Raw genomic sequence first — 16,639 nt, 5'->3', positions numbered from 1 at the left:
TCGATAAAATGACAAATGCACCAATAATGTAGGCTTCTTAAAATGCACATGTATAATTCCAATATCGGGAAATTCGTCATTGGCATAATGAATCGTTTACCCAAAATTTCGTTTGAGCAAGTTAAGGATTATCTATTTGTTTCTACATCAGAGATATTGGGCCTATTTCAATTAGCAAAAGTGGTGATTTGAAAATTATTGTGGATTGAACTGTTGTGCAAAATGAAATACGCCAACTGAATGTGATTATTTTGATAGAATAAATACATTAGTCTTTTTTAATAGGCAGTGGCATAAAATCTCACGAGAAAAGATCACGTAGCAAAATCTTAAGTAGATCAACAAAATGATCAAATTAACATATCAATTGTTGCCAACATATCATCAACAAATGCTCACAGTTTACAACAGAAAAACATTGTGGCATTTTGACAGTTGTAAAGATGATATGAAGATCAATTGTTAAGATGACAGACTCCACTCACAGGAAATACCACAAATCACTTTCAAATCAAATCAAATTGTATTTGTCACATGCGGCGAATACAACAGGTAGACCTTACAGTGAAATGTTTACTTACAAGCCCTTTAACAACAATGCAGTTTTAAGAAAAATACAAAAAAAAAAAGAAATAAAAGTAACAAATAATTAAAGAGCAGCAGTAAAATAACAATAGAGGCTATATACAAGGGGTACAACTGTTAGTCGAGGTAGTTAAGGTAATATATACACGTGGGTAGAGTTATTAAAGTGACTTATGCATAGATAGATAATCAAAGAGAGTAGCAGCAGCGTAAATGAGGGGGAGAGGCAATGCAAATAATCTGGGTACCCATTTGATTAGATGTTCAGGAGTCTTATGGCTTGGGGGTAGAAGTTGTTTAGAAGTCTCTTGGACCTAGACTTGGTCCTCCGGTACCGCTTGCTGTGCAGTATTAGAGATAATAGTCTACGACTAGGGTGGCTGGAGTCTTTGAGAATTTTTAGGGCCTTCCTGTGACACCGCCTGGTATAGAGGTCCTGGATGGCAGGAAGCTTGGCCCCAGTGATGTACTGGGCCGTACGCATTACCCTCTGTAGTGCCTTGCGGTAGGAGGCCGAGCAGTTGCCATACAAGGCAATGATGCAACCAGTCAGGATGTTCTCGATGGTGTAGCTGTAGAACCTTTTGAGGATCTGAGGACCAATGCCAAATATTTTCTGTCTCCCGTGGAGGAATAGGTTTTGTCGTGCCCTCTTCACGACTGTCTTGGTGTGCTTGGACCATGTTCGTTTGTTGGTGATGTGGACACCAAGGAACTTGAAGCTCTCAACCTGCTCCACTACAGCCCCATTGATGAGAATGGGGGTGTGCTCGGTCCTCCTTTTCCTGTAGTCCACAATGATCTTAGAGGTTAGAGCTTCACAATCATCTTCCGAAGATGTTATGTTATAACAGGCTTCAAAGTATTTCAGAGTATCTAATAAGGAGTTATTGATGTACAGTACCATTTAAACGTTTGGACACACCTACTCATTCAAGGGTTTTTCTTTATTTTTACTGTTTTCTACATTGTAGAATAATGGTGAAGACATCAAAACTATGAAATAACATATGGAATCATGTAGTAACCAAAAAAGTGTTAAACAAAAAGTGTTCAACCAAAAGAGTTAACCTGTCTGGGAACGTGGGACGCTTGCGTCCCACCCTAGTCAACAGCCAGTGGAATCGCGTCGCGCGAAATACAAAACCTCATAAATGCTATAACTTCAATTTCTCAAACATTTCACACCATTTTATAGATACACCTCTCCTGAATCGAACCACGTTGTCCGATTTCAAAAAGGCTTTACAGCAAAAGCAAAACATTAGATTATGTTAGGAGAGTACCCTGCCAAAAAAAAATCACACTGCCATTTTCAAAGCAACTAGCATGCATCACAAATACCCAAAACACAGCTAAATGCAGCACTAACCTTTGACAATCTTCATCAGATGACACTCCTAGGACATCATGTTACACAATACATGCATTTTTTGTTCGATAAAGTTCATATTTATATATAAAAACAGCATTTTACATCGGCGCGTGACGTTCAGAAAATATTTTCCCTCAAATGCTTCCGGTGAATCAGCGCTACAATTTACAAAATTACTATTCGAAAACATTGTTAAAATGTAATATTGTCATTCAAAGAATTATAGATTAGCATCTCGTGAATGCAACCGCATTGCCAGATTTAAAAATAACTTTACTGGGAAATCACACTTTGCAATAAACGACGTGGTATGCTCAGAAAAATAGGCTAGGCAATACATGTTAGCGCCATCTTGGAACCATCTAAAATCAAATATACTATTGTAAATATTCCCTTACCTTTGATTATCTTCATCAGAAGGCACTTCCAGGAATCCCAGGTCCACAACAAATGTAGTTTTGTTCGAAAAAGTCAATAATTTATGTCTCAATAGTTCCTTCTTGTTAGCGCGTTCCGAATGCTACTCATAATGTACCGAAGCACACGGGACTTGTCGTTACGAATGTGCAAAAAATATATATTTACGTTCGTTCAAACATGTCAAACGTTGTATAACATAAATCTTTAGGGCCTTTTTCAACCAGAGCTTCAATAATATTCAAGGCGGACGATTGCACTGTCTTACTAAACGTTTCGGAACAAAAGGGTTCCCATGGGCGCCCGGGTCATAGTAGTAATGGCCCTCCCCCTGTGACCAACTTCCCAAGCCTCTCTTTGGGTCAGTTTCTACCATAGAAGACTCAAACCACTTTGTAAAGACTGTTGACATCTAGTAGAAGCCTTAGGAAGTGCTAAATGATTAATAAGTCCCTGTGTGTTTCAATGGCAAACGTTTGAAGTGATTCCACACATCAGATTTCCATTTCCTGTTAGGATTTGTCTCAGGGTTTTGACTGCCATATGAGTTCTGTTATACTCACAGACACCATTCAAACAGTTTTAGAAACTTTAGAGTGTTTTCTATCCAAATCTACTAATTATATGCATATTCTAGTTACTGGGCAGGAGTAGTAACCAGATTAAATCGGGTACGGTTTTTATCCGGCTGTGCAAATACTGCCCCCTATCCCCAACAGGTTTTAAATAAATCAAAATATATTTTATATTTGAGATTCTTCAAAGTTGCCCCCCAGTGCCTTCATGACAGCTTTGCACACTCTTGGCATTCTCTCAACCAGCTTCTCTCAACCAGCTCCAGGTAGTCACCTGGAAATGCATTTCCATTAACAGGTGTGCCCTGTTAAAAGTTCATTTGTTTAATTCCTTCTTAATGAGTTTTTGCCAATCTGTTGTGTTGTGACAAGGTATGGGTGGTATTCAGAAGATAGCCCTATTTGGTAAAATACCAAGTCCATATTATGTCAGGAACAGCTCAAATAAGCCAAGAGAAACGACAGTCCATCATTACCTTAAGACATGAAGGTCAGTCAATGCGGAACATTTCAAGAACTTTTAAAGTTTCTTCAAGTGCAGTTGCAAAAACCAAGTGCTACAGTATACTGGTTATTATCTAGGCATAGTCATTTTGCAAATCACCTTAAATAACCTATACCCCCGCACATTGACTCGGTTCCGGTACCCCCTGTATGCAGCCTTGTTATTGTTATGTACATTTCTTGTGTTACTTTTTGATTGATTAGATTTTTTTTACTTTAATTTTAGTAAATATTTTATTAACTATTTGTTGAACTGCATTGTTGGTTAAGGGCTTGTAAGTAAGCATTTCACGGTTAGGTCTACACCTGTTGTATTCGGCGCATATGACAAATACAATTTGATTTGATTTGACTTGAAACTGGCTCTCATGAGGACCGCCACAGGAAAGGAAGACCCAGTGTTACCTCTACTGCAGAGGGTAAGTTCATTAGAGTTACCAGCCTCAGATTGCAGCCCAAATCAATGCATCACGGAGTTCAAGTAACAGACACATCTCAACATCAACTGTTCAGAGGAGACTGAGTGAATCAGGCCTTCATGGTCGAAATGCTGCAAAGAAACCACTACCAAAGGACACCAATAATAAAGAAGAGACTTGCTTGGGCCAAGAAACATGAGCAATGTACATTAGACCGGTGGAAATCTGTCTTTTGGTCTGATGAGTCCAAATGTGAGATTTTTGGTTCCAACCACCGTGTCTTTGTGAGATGCAGAGTAGGTGAACAGATGATCTCCACATGTGTGGTTCCCACCGTGAAGCATGGAGGAGGAGGTGTGATGTGTGGGGGTGCTTTGCTGGTGACACCGTCAGTGATTTATTTAGAATTCAATGCTCACTTAACCAGCATGGCTACCACAGAATCCTGCAGAGATACGCCATCCCATCTGGTTTGCTCTTACTGATTTTCAACCGGACAATGACCCAAAACACACATCAAGGCTGTTTAAGGGCTATTAGACCAAGGGGCGTGATGGAGTGCTGCATCAGATGACATGGCCTCCACAATCACCCAACCTCAATCCAATTGAGATGGTTGGGATGAGTTGGACGGCGGAGTGAAGGAAAATCAGCCAATAAGTGCTCACCATATGTGGGAACTCCTTCAAGATGGTTGGAAAAGCATTCCAGATGAAGCTGGTTGAGAGAATTCCAAGAGTGTGCGAAGCTGTCATCAAGGCAAAGGGTGGCTACTTTGAAGAATATCATTTGTTTAACACTTTTTTGGTTACTGCATGATTCCATATGTGTTATTTCATAGTTTTGATGCCTTCACCATTATTCTACAATATAGAAAATAGTAAAAAAATAAAAATAAGAATGTTTTAAAAAACCTTGAATGAGTAGGTGTGTCCAAACTTTTGACTGGTACTTTATATCAAATAATATAATGTGAACATACCAAACAATTTGGTGAAGTATTTAATTTCTTTCAGTGCCTAAATAGTTGTTTGGAACCATTGTGTAATAGGTCAAATTGAGGCAAACAATTGTATAATCTCACCTGGAATTTATTTTGTTGTCAAAATAGTTGTTTTTGTAATATTTCACATTCACACTTTAGTAATTTTAGACGCTCTCATGCAGAGTGAATTATAGGAGCAATTATGGTTAACTTCTTTGGGATAGGGGGCAGTATTTTCACGGCCGGATAAAAAACGTACCCGATTTAATCTGGTTACTACTCCTGCCCAGAAACTAGAATATGCATATATTAGTAGATTTGGATAGAAAACACTCAAAAGTTTCTAAAACTGTTTGAATGGTGTCTGTGAGTATAACAGAACTCATATGGCAGGCCAAAACCTGAGAAGATTCCATACAGGAAGTGCCATGTCTGACAATTTGTTGTCCTTCTGTTGCATCTCTATCGACATTACAGCATCTGTGCTGTAACGTGACACTTTCTAAGGCTCCCATTGGCTCGCTAAAGCCGCCAGAAAGTGGAATGGGGTGTCTGCTGTCTCTGGGCAAAGTACAGCAGCAGAGTTTGTAAGTGGTCAGCCTGGGGACAGTGAGACTGAGATGCGCATTCACGAGACTTCTCAATTTTTTTCTTTCAGCCTTTGAATGAATACAACTTTGCCCGGTTGGAATATTAACGCTATTTTATGAGAAAAATTGCATAGAAATTTATTTTAAACAGCGTTTGACATGCTTCTAAGTACGGTAAGGGTATATTTAGATTTTTTTTGTCACGAAATGCGCTCGCGCGTTACCCTTCGGATAGTGACCTGAACACACGAACAAAACAGAGGTATTTGGATATCGAAGAACAGCAAAGGTAATCCAATTTTTCTAATAGTAATTCTGAGTTTAGTGAGCCCCAAACTTGGTGAGTGTCAAATTAGCTAGCCTGTGATGGCCGAGCTATGTACTCAGAATATTGCAAAATGTGCTTTCGCCGAAAAGCTATTTTAAAATCGGACATAGTGATTGCATAAAGGAGTTCTGTATCTATAATTCTTAAAACAATTGTTATGTATTTTGTCAACGTTTATCATGAGTAATTTAGTAAATTCACCAGAAGTTTTCGGTGGGTATGCTAGTTCTGAACATCACATGCTAATGTAAAAAGCTGGTTTTTGATATAAATATGAACTTGATTGAACAAAACATGCATGTATTGTATAATATAATGTCCTAGGAGTGTCATCTGATGAAGGTTAAAGGTTAGTGCTGCATTTAGCTGTGGTTTGGGTTTATGTGACATATATGCTTGCTTGGAAAATGGCTGTGTGATTATTTGTGTCTATGTACTCTCCTAACATAATCTAATGTTTTGCTTTCGCTGTAAAGCCTTTTTGAAATCGGACAATGTGGTTAGATTAACGAAAGTCTTATCTTTAAAATGGTGTAAAATAGTTGATTATTTGAGAAAATTGTGGTATTTTAGTTGGTTTTGTATTTCGCGCCGTGCGATGCCATTGGTTGTTGGCTAGGGGTTCCGCAGGTGGAACGGGGTTCCGCTAGCGGAACGTCTGTCCTCAACAGGCTAAGTGCCTTGCTCAAGGGCACATCGACAGCTTTTTCACCTAGTTGGCTCGGGGATTCAAACCAGCGTCTTTTCGGTTACTGGCCCATTAAGCGCTAGGCTACCTGCTGCCAAACTAAAGGGTAAGGGCACTGGTAAAAGATATGTGTTATTCATTTATAATAACAAAGTTTTAAGGAATGGCCCATCCATTTGACAGTTGTCTTATCCAGAATCTTAAGAGTCCGAGGACTTTCCAGACTTTTCTGAAGTTCCTCCACCCATTTAATCTGCTGCTCTCGGCTGGAGGCAGGTACTGATTGCCATCATCCAGACTGAACAACATACACAGGCAGCAAAACAGACAGTCACAGACATTTTGTCAGAGGTGCATCAGTCTCTATATACTTTATTACAATGTCCTCAAACTTCTAACATAGCATCAATGCTACAGTACTTAGATTGCCACTTTAAGCATAAATGATCTTTTAGTAATGTGAAGGACTCACATTAGTTTGAAGATATGGTCCTTTCTCCTGTAATCTGGGTCATCCTTACATATTATATTGATCGGCGGCCATCACAAAGACCTCTGCAAAAGGGCACCAACATGTAACATACTGAACCCTATTCCTAAACCTGAAAAGATAGCTAATACATTAACTTAAATTTTAAGATACCTCTGTAGCTGCATCCCTGTCTTTGAACAGCATCCCTGTCTTTGTGTCTCCCTCTCCAGTACTCCATAGATAGCATCCCAGTTGTCCAAACCCTGCAAACCAATACAGTTTTATGCTTTTATTGCTTCATCTAGTTGTAGATAATGAATGATTTAATTATTTTAAAAACTTGAGATGACCTAGCTTCAACAGCATCAACAATTGTTTCAGGTCAGAATGTTTCAGTCCTCTACAATGAGGTATTAAAACAGGCTGAGGGTCTTACTTTGTTTCCGCCTTGTTTCAACTTGATCGCCAACATCCCATCCATTTTTACAGGCACTTGACCTCTGACCTATAAATATGTAAACAACACAGTACTCAAGATGGAAAACAGCAGACAGTGTAAAACGTAAAAAATACAAAAGATGGTGTCCACTCAGACTCGGAGCATAGTTAGTTAGTTATTGATCTGATCTCACGTCAGGTGTTGAGTCTGAAAGCGTAGCCGAGTCCTCTGGTAGGACCTTTAATTTCCTGTGGTGCAGCAGCAGAGGGGATGCTGGCAGGTCCCACGGTGGGGAAGCGAGGTCCCACGGTGGGGAAGCGAGGTCCCACGGTGGGGAAGCGAGGTCCCACGGTGGGGAAGCGAGGTCCCACGGTGGGGAAGGGAGATCAGGGGGAGTGGTGGATTCCTCATCTGGCTGCTCAGGAGGTTCAGAGGGGACAAGTACAGACACAGGTGGGGATCGAGTCTACACAGGTGAGGCTGGGGGAGACCCAAGACAAGCTGGGGCCGACATCATAGATGAGGCTTTGGCTAACATAGGTGAGGGTGGGGGAGATATAGGTGAGGCTGGCTCAGGTGAGGTTGAGGCTGGGGCTGGAGCCAGCTCCTCAGGCCTGGTTAACTTTCCCTCTCTGAGTGATAGCCTTGGCTTGGGTGATAGTTGGTCTCTCTGTGGGAGGCAACTCTTCTTCCTTAGCTGATAATCCATTGGATCTGTAGCGGGCATGGCTACAGGTTTCTGTAGTGGGAGAGGATGGACGGGATGGATGAGGGTTGACTGGAGGGGCGAAGTGTGGAGATCTAGAGGGGGCTAGCTGTGCTCTGGGTGGTCAGGGTCCTACAGGTGGGGCTTAGAGATGGAGGAAGAGGAGGAGGGAGAGCGACATAGAATTAGGAATTAGAATACAAGAATGGACATGAACCTTCTTATGATGGGACAAAGATCCGCCATTTAGGTCAAGGAGTTGGTCAACCAGGTTTTGTCAGTCCTGTGATAAGATATTGTGTAAAATAATTAATTTAAAAAATTGATCTGCACTGTATGTTTGTTAACTAGCTAGCCAGACAGCTTTAGAGGAACACTGTCTGAAATCAGTTGATGATAGTACATAGACAAGTTAGAAATGCAACAAGTACTGATATTTTCAGTGCTTGACTTGGGCAGGAGCTCACCAGAGCTGAGTACCAGCACCTCAAATATTCTACTGCTTGAGCTCCTGTTCCTCTTATAGAATATTAGCTCCAAAGTATTGTGGAGCTCCTGCCCCTAAATATAAACAGTAGTGGCACCCAAAATGAGTACTGGCAGCTATTTTAGTCCATGTCAAGCACTGGATATTGTATCATATTATTGCACTCACAGCTTTCCAATATATATTTTTGGGACATTTATGATCTGTTCACATATATTTTAGAGGCTATTTACAGTGCCTTGCAAAAGTATTCATCCCCCTTGGCGTTTTAACTATTTTGTTGCATTACAACCTGTAATTTAAATTGATTTTTATTTGGATTTCATGAAATGAACATACAAAATAGTCCAAATTGGTGAAGTGAAATGAAAAAAATAACTTGTTTGAAAAAATGTAAAAAATAAATTAATGGAAAAGTGGTGCAAGCATATGTACTCACCCCCTTTGCTATGAAGCCCCTAAAAAAGATCTGGTGCAACCAAATACCTTCAGAAGTCACATAATTAGTTAGAGTCCACCTGTGTGCAATCTGTCACATGATCTGTCACATGATCTCAGTATATATACACACCTGTTCTGAAAGGCCCCAGAGTCTGCAACACCACTAAGCAAGGGGCACCACCAAGCAAGCAGCACCGTGAAGACCAAGGAGCTCTCCAAACAGGTCAGGGACAAAGTTGTGGAGAAGTACAGATCAGGGTTGGGTTATAATAAAATATCTGAAACTTTGAACATCCCACAGAGCACCATTAAATCCATTATATATATTTTTTTATAGAATATGGCACCACAACAAACCTGCCAAGAGAGGGCCGCCCACCAAAACTCACGGACCAGGCAAGGAGGGCATTAATCAGAGAGGCAACAAAGAGACCAAAGATAACCCTGAAGGAGCTGCAAAGCTCCACAGCAGAGATTGCAGTATCTGTCCATAGGACCACTTTAAGCTGTACACTCCACAGAGTTGGGCTTTAGGGAAGAGTGGTCAGAAAAAAGCCATTGCTTAAAAATAAGCAAATACGTTTGGTGTTTGCCAAAGGATACGTGGGAGACTCCCCAAACGTATGGAAGAAGGTACTCTGGTCAGATGAGACTAAAATGTAGGTTTTTGGCCATCACGAAAAATGTTATGTCTGGCGCAAAACCAACACCTCTCATCACCCCAAGAACACCATCCCCACAGTGAAGCATGGTGGTGGCAGCATCATGCTGTGGGGATGTTTTTCATCGGCAGGGACTGGGAAACTGGTCAGAATTGAACGAATGATGGATGGCGCTAAATACAGGGAAATTCTTGAGGGAAACCTGTTTCAGTCTTCCAGAGATTTGAGACTGGGACAGAGGTTCACCTTCCAGCAGGACAATGACCCTAAGCATACTGCTAAAGCAACACTCGAATGGTTTAAGGGGAAACATTTAAATGTATTTTAATGGCCTAGTCAAAGCCCAGACCTCAATCCAATTAAGAATCTGTGGTATGACTTAAAGATTTCTGTACACCAGTGGAACCCATCCAACTTGAAGGAGCTGGAGCAGTTTTGCCTTGAAGAATGGCCAAAAATCCCAGTGGCTAGATGTGTCAAGCTGATAGAGACATACCCCAAGAGACTTGCAGCTGTAATTGCTGCAAAAGGTGGCTCTACAAAGTATTGACTTTGGGGGGGTGAATAGTTATGCATGCTCAAGCATTCAGTTTTTTTGTCTTATTTCTTGTTTGTTTCACAAGAAAAAATATTTTGCTTCTTCAAAGTGTTGTGTAAATCAAATTATACAATGCATTTAGTTTTCCGAGCGTCTAAGAGCAGTTGGAGGCCACGGAAGGACTGTTATATGGCATTGAATTTCGTCTGGAGGTTTGTTAACACAGTGTCCAAAGAAGGGCCAGATGTATACAGAATGGTGTCGTCTGCGTAGAGGTGGATCAGGGAATCACCCGTAACAAGAGCGACATCGTTGATATATATAGAGAAAAGAGTCGGCCCGAGAATTGAACCCTGTGGTACCCCCATAGAGACTGCCAGAGGTCCGGACAACAGGCCCTCCGATTTGACACACTGAACTCTATCTGAGAAGTAGTTGGTGAACCAGGCGAGGCAGTCATTTGAGAAACCAAGGCTGTTGAGTCTGCCGATAAGAATACGGTGATTGACAGAGTCGAAAGCCTTGGCCAGGTCGATGAAGATGGCTGTACAGTACTGTCTTTTATCGATGGCGGTTATGATATCATTTAATACCTTGAGCGTGGCTGAGGTGCACCCTTGACCAGCTCGGAAACCGGATTGCACAGCGGAGAAGGTACGGTGGGATTCGATATGGTCAGTGATCTGTTTGTTAACTTGGCTTTCGAAGACTATAGAAAGGCAGGGCAGGATGGATATGTCTGTAACAGTTTGGGTCTAGATTGTCACCCCCTTAGAAGAGGGGGATGACCGCGGCAGCTTTCCAATCTTTATGGATCTCGGACGATACGAGAGGTTGAACAGACTGGTAATAGGGCTTGCAAAAATGGTTTTGCAGCTCTTTCAGAACATCTGCTATCTGGATTTGGGTGAATGAGAAGCTGGGGAGGCTTGGGCAAGTAGCTGCGGGGGGTGCGGAGCTGTTGGCTGGGGTTGGGGTAGCCGGGAGGAAAGCATGGCCAGCCATAGAGAAATGCTTATTGAAATTCTCGATTATCGTGGATTTTTCAGTGGTGACAGTGTTTCCTAGCCTCAGTGCAGTGGGCAGCTGGGAGGAGGTGCTCTTATTCTCCATGGACTTTAGTGTCCCAAAACGTTTTGGAGTTAGAGCTACAGGATGCAAATTTCTGTTTGAAAAAGCTAGCCTTTGCTTTCCTGACAGACTGTGTGTATTGGTTCCTGACTTCCCTGAAAAGTTGCATATCGCGGGGACTATTCGATGCTAGCTCAGTCCGACACAGGATGTTTTTGTGCTGTTCGAGGGCAGTCAGGTCTGGAGTGAACCAAGGGCTATATCTGTTCTTAGTTCTACATTTTTTGAAAGGGGCATGCTTATTTAAGATGGTGAGGAAAGCACTTTTAAAGAACGACCAGGCATCCTCTACCGACGGGATGAGGTCAATATCCTTCCAGGATATCCGGGCCAGGTCGATTAGAAAGGCTTGCTCGCAGAAGTGTTTTAGGGAGCTTGACAGTGATGAGGGGTGGCCGTTTGACCGCGGATCCATAGCGGATGCAGGCAATGAGGCAGTGATCGCTGAGATCCTGATTGAAAACAGCAGAGGTGTATTTGGAGGGCAAGTTGGTCAGGATAATATCTATGAAGGTGCCCATGTTTACGGATTTAGGGTTGTACCTGGTGGATTCCTTGATAATTTGTGTGAGATTGAGGGCATCTAGCTTAGATTGTAGGACTGCCAGGGTGTTAAGCATATCCCAGTTTAGGTCACCTAACAGAACGAACTCTGAAGATAGATGGGGGGCAATCAATTCACATATGGTGTCCAGGGCACAGCTGGGAGCTGAGGGGGGTCTATAACAGGCGACAACAGTGAGAGACTTATTTCTGGAGAGATTCATTTTTGAAATTAGAAGCTCGAACTGTTTGGCCATAGACCTGGAAAGTATGACAGAACTTTGCAGGCTATCTCTGCAGTAGATTGCAACTCCTCCCCCTTTGGCAGTTCTATCTTGACGGAAAATGTTGTAGTTGCGGATGGAAATCTCAGAATTTTTGGTGGCCTTCCTAAGCCAGGATTCAGACACGGCAAGGACATCAGGGTTGGCGGACTGTGCTAAAGCAGTGAGTAAAACAAACTTAGGGAGGAGGCTTCTGATGTTAACATGCATGAAACCAAGGCTTTTACGTTTACAGAAGTCAACAAATGAGAGCGCCTGGGGACCTGCAGGGGCTGGGTTAACCTCCACATCACCTGAGGAACAGAGGAGTAGTAGGATGAGGATATGGCTAAAAGCTATCAAACTGGTCGTCTAGTGTGTTGGGAACAGAGAATAAAAGGTGCAGATTTCTGGGCGAGGTAGGTTAGATTCAGGGCATAATGTACAGACAGGGGTATGGTAGGGTGCGGGTACAGTGGAGATAAACCAAGGCATTGAGTGACGATAAGAGAGGTTGCATCTCGGGACACACTAGTTATGCTGGGTGAGGTCACTAGGGGCTTCGCAGTAAACTAAAACAATGATAACTATCCTAAACAGTATACACGGCATATTGACATTAGAGAGAGACATAAAGCGAGGCATAAAGCAATCACAGGTGTTGATTGGGAGAGCTAGCTAAGACAACAACGGGTAAGACAACAACAGCTAATCAGCTAAGACAACAACAACAGGTAAAAGGGCGATGAATGGGCAGAGAGGGTCAGTTAACTACACACAGGGCCTGAGTTCGAGGCTGGGGCCGACAGATAAACAAAAATAAACAATATGGAGTACCGTGATTAATGAACAGTCCAGCAGGCATCAGCTATGTAGCCAAGTGATCATAGGGTCCAATGAACAGCAATAGATGAAACAGGGAAGCCGCTGAGTAGTCGTTACTACGCTAGCAAGCGGGAGACACAGCGTTAAAAAAAAAGAGTTAGCAGGCCGGGGCTAGTAGAAGCTTCTGCTCCGACGTCTGGCAAAGACCGGTTGAGTGCACAACGGATGGAATTACGTCGGCAGACCAGTCGTGATGGAACGGCGGGGCTCCGTGTCGACAAAGGGTCCAGGCCAGTTGGCAAACGAGGTAGTGTAGCTGGAGTAATTTAGTTTGCTAGCCGGGAGATGCGCCTGGCTCTCGGCTAACTGGTGCTAGCTTCGGGACCAGGGCGTTTGCCACTATAGCCACTCGGTAGCAGCTAGCTAGCAGCAATGATCCGATGGAAAGGTCCAGAGCTTACGGCAAGAATCCGGTGGAGCAGTGGATTCTAGTCGTGTTAGTGAAGAGTCCGGGAGGCATCAGCTGTGTAGCCGAGTAGTCACTGAGCAGGCCGGGAGGCTCAAGGCTAGCTTCGGGGCTGGGCCACTCGGTGGCAGCTAGCTAGCTGTGATGATCAGGGGTAATGGTCCAGGGCTTACGGCAGGAATCCGGTGTTGTAATGGAGAAAACAGTCCGATACTGGCAGGCTGGCAAGTATTATCGAGGCTAAAAGCGACTGGTGACTGTGCAAAAGGTAAAGGCCGCTAGCAGTGGCAAACAATGACTAAATAGCTAGTAGCTAATTAGCTGGTTAGCTTTTGATGGAGGTTCTGTCTATAAGGTCTAAAAATAGCAGATCCGTATCACATTGGGTGAGGCGGGTTGCCAGAAGGTATATTTAATTTAAAAATGGAAAAAGAAATTGAAAATAAATTTAAATATATACAAAACAGAAGAAAAATACAAAATGTATCCGGGAGAACGACAAACAACGTCTGCACTGCTACGCCATCTTGGATCTAGACGTGTGAGTTATCTACTGTATTCATGCAAAAGTCATCTTTTTCTGTGAGGTGCTGAACCTGTCACTTTGGGCTTGAATCATAGCCCCTAAGTCCTCCTGTTTCTTCATCCACTCCAGAATGTCTGACACAGAGTCCTGGAAAGGAAAACAGGCATCACTGAGCAATTTAACCAGGATTAACCAACTTTCACTTAGTGTGTCAAAAACAAAAATACATAAGACTAAAACCAATCAGCAGTATCATCAAAAATCGTTAATTCAAGAAAATATTAACTATTTCATACTAAGTTCAAACCCAGGTCTCCTGCGCACCACAAGTGTGTGTTAGCCCACTGAGCTAAAGGCTTGCTTTTAACTGGGCTGTCTTCACCCCGTACTCCTCTGCCCTCAGAGTGGCTTCGTAGGTACTGAGCCAGTGCTCTGCCTGCTCCAGTTCCCTCTGTAGCCTTAGGATCTCTACTTCCTCCTGGTACAACAGCCTCCACTCCTCCCAGACCTCCTGCACCCGCGTCTCCAGCTCCTGCAGCTCCAGAAGACGCTCCTCCAACTGCAATGGGTAGCAATAGATAGTCATTAATGAAAACCAGCTTCTAAATGTTCCTTTAACAACATTTAAATGGTAGTACAGTGAAAAACGCACTTTCCATATATATATTTCAACACTTTGAGGTCGGAATAATACTGTGAACTTTTGAAAATTAGGATAATGCCCTTTTAGTGTTAGAGCTATTTGAAAGTATTTGGTTGAATGGAGTTTGGGCTGCCTGGTGGTAAATTAGTTAATAGACCAATAAAGAGAGTTACAAACCTCTCTGACAACAGCTCCCTCCCCCCACTCAGATCCCCTCCCTGACAGTCCTAGTAAAATTCTTACTTGAGAAATTGCTTTTCGCTAAGAAGCCATTTTTGTTTCTTTTTTACCCTTTTAACTGAAAACAATCACAGTAAGGTACTTAATTGCCCCAAAATTATTTGATATTAAGATAAAAATGGCTGCATTGGACATTTAACATTGTGACACAAGACATAATAATAGAAACATGAGTACAATAATGCTTAACTGTCACGACACCGACGGATGGTGGCGCCCCTCCTCGGCCGGGCGGAGCTCAGCGGTCGTCGTCGCCGGCCTACTAGCTGCCATCGATCCTTTTTTGTTTCACTTTCTGTTGGTTAGGTCTAGGTAGGCACGCACCTGTTTTGGGTTAGTTATTAGTAGGGGGGGGGGTTATTTAGTTTAGCGTAGGATGTCTGTGTTTGTGCGTGATTATGTTTCTTGTCCGTTTTGTGTGCTTGAGGAACGTGTGCTGGTTTTCCTCTGCCTGTGGTTGGTTTCTTTGTGTTCACCACCGCAGAAGTATTTAAGGGCTGCGTCCCTATTTTTTGGCGACCATATCTACTTTCTGGAATAAGGAAGTGTGGTCAAGAATTCTCTGTCTCCTGCGCCTGACTCTACCTCTCCTGCTTTCTTGAGCCAGCCCGTGACATTAACATATATTGATGTTTAGGTTGCTTTGACATTGTGTCTGAATGTAAAGTACTGTGCTGCTATCTCTTGGCCCATGAAGTTGCCTTCATCCACAAGGTATTTTCCCTCATCTTTCACGGCCTGTGATTTGTTGAGCTGCATGTCAATCTGAACGTGGTACTCTTCGTGTCTTTTTATTAGCTGCTCCAGGTCAGCGCCCTCCCCTCCTCACCCCTCCCCAGGGACAGTGTCTCTTTTAGCCATGCCCTTGGCAACAAAGGCAAAAATAAAATAACCTAATGATTCAAAACCATAACAGCCCTCAAATGTATATTACAATTACATGTTCAATTACAAATTAGGTCCAGGTCAGGTCACACCTCAATAATTATACGTTCCTAAAGTACATATTACACATCTATAAGCACATCATTAATGTGACATTATAGCATCACCTTAACAAGCCCAACTACATTAAGTCAAAATAAGTAGACCTACATGAGTTCTGTCCACTCTGTGAGGTATCTCTTCACAGCCTCATCCTGCACCAGTCTCATCCTGTGAGGTATCTCTGCACAGCCTCATCCTGCACCAGTCTCTTCCTGTGAGGTATCTCTGCACAACCTCATCCTGCCCCAGTCTCTTCCTGTGAGGTATCTCTGCACAGCCTCATCCTGCACCAGTCTCTTCCTGTGAGGTATCTCTGCACAGCCTCATCCTGCCCCAGTCTCTTCCTGTGAGGTATCTCTGCACAGCCTCATCCTGCACCAGTCTCTTCCTGTGAGGTATCTCTGCACAGCCTCATCCTGCCCCAGTCTCTTCCTGTGAGGTATCTCTGCACAGCCTCAGCCTGCCCCAGTCTCTTCCTGTGAGGTATCTCTGCACAGCCTCATCCTGCCCCAGTCTCTTCCTGTGAGGTATCTCTGCACAGCCTCATCCTGCCCCAGTCTCTTCCTGTGAGGTATCTCTGCACAGCCTCATCCTGCACCAGTCTCTTCCTGTGAGGTATCGCTGCACAGCCTCATCCTGCCCAGTCTCTTCCTGTGAGGTATCTCTGCACAGCCTCATCCTGCACCAGTCTCTTCCTGTGAGGTATCGCTGCACAGCCTCATCCTGCCCCAGTCTCTTCCTGTGAGGTATCTCTGCACAGCCTCAGCCTGCCCCAGTCTCTTCCTGTGAGGTATCTCTGCACAG

The 16,639-nt window shown here is 43.1% G+C and overlaps 1 long non-coding RNA gene across 1 annotated transcript; it reads right to left on the bottom strand.

The window, feature by feature from the left end:
• Positions 1-246: 246 nt before the first annotated feature.
• On the bottom strand, positions 247-14,521 carry LOC106611222 (uncharacterized). The gene is made up of 5 exons (XR_001330080.3): positions 7,571-14,521; positions 7,375-7,443; positions 7,110-7,201; positions 6,939-7,021; positions 247-1,370 (listed from the first exon to the last, which is right to left on the bottom strand). It is a non-coding gene; the product is annotated as an uncharacterized LOC106611222 (long non-coding RNA).
• Positions 14,522-16,639: the final 2,118 nt, after the last annotated feature.

Source organism: Salmo salar, chromosome 09 (assembly GCF_965601325.2).
Source record: "Salmo salar chromosome 09, fSalSal1, whole genome shotgun sequence".
Classification (NCBI taxonomy): domain Eukaryota; kingdom Metazoa; phylum Chordata; class Actinopteri; order Salmoniformes; family Salmonidae; genus Salmo; species Salmo salar.
This window is presented reverse-complemented; position numbering and strand designations above follow the sequence as displayed.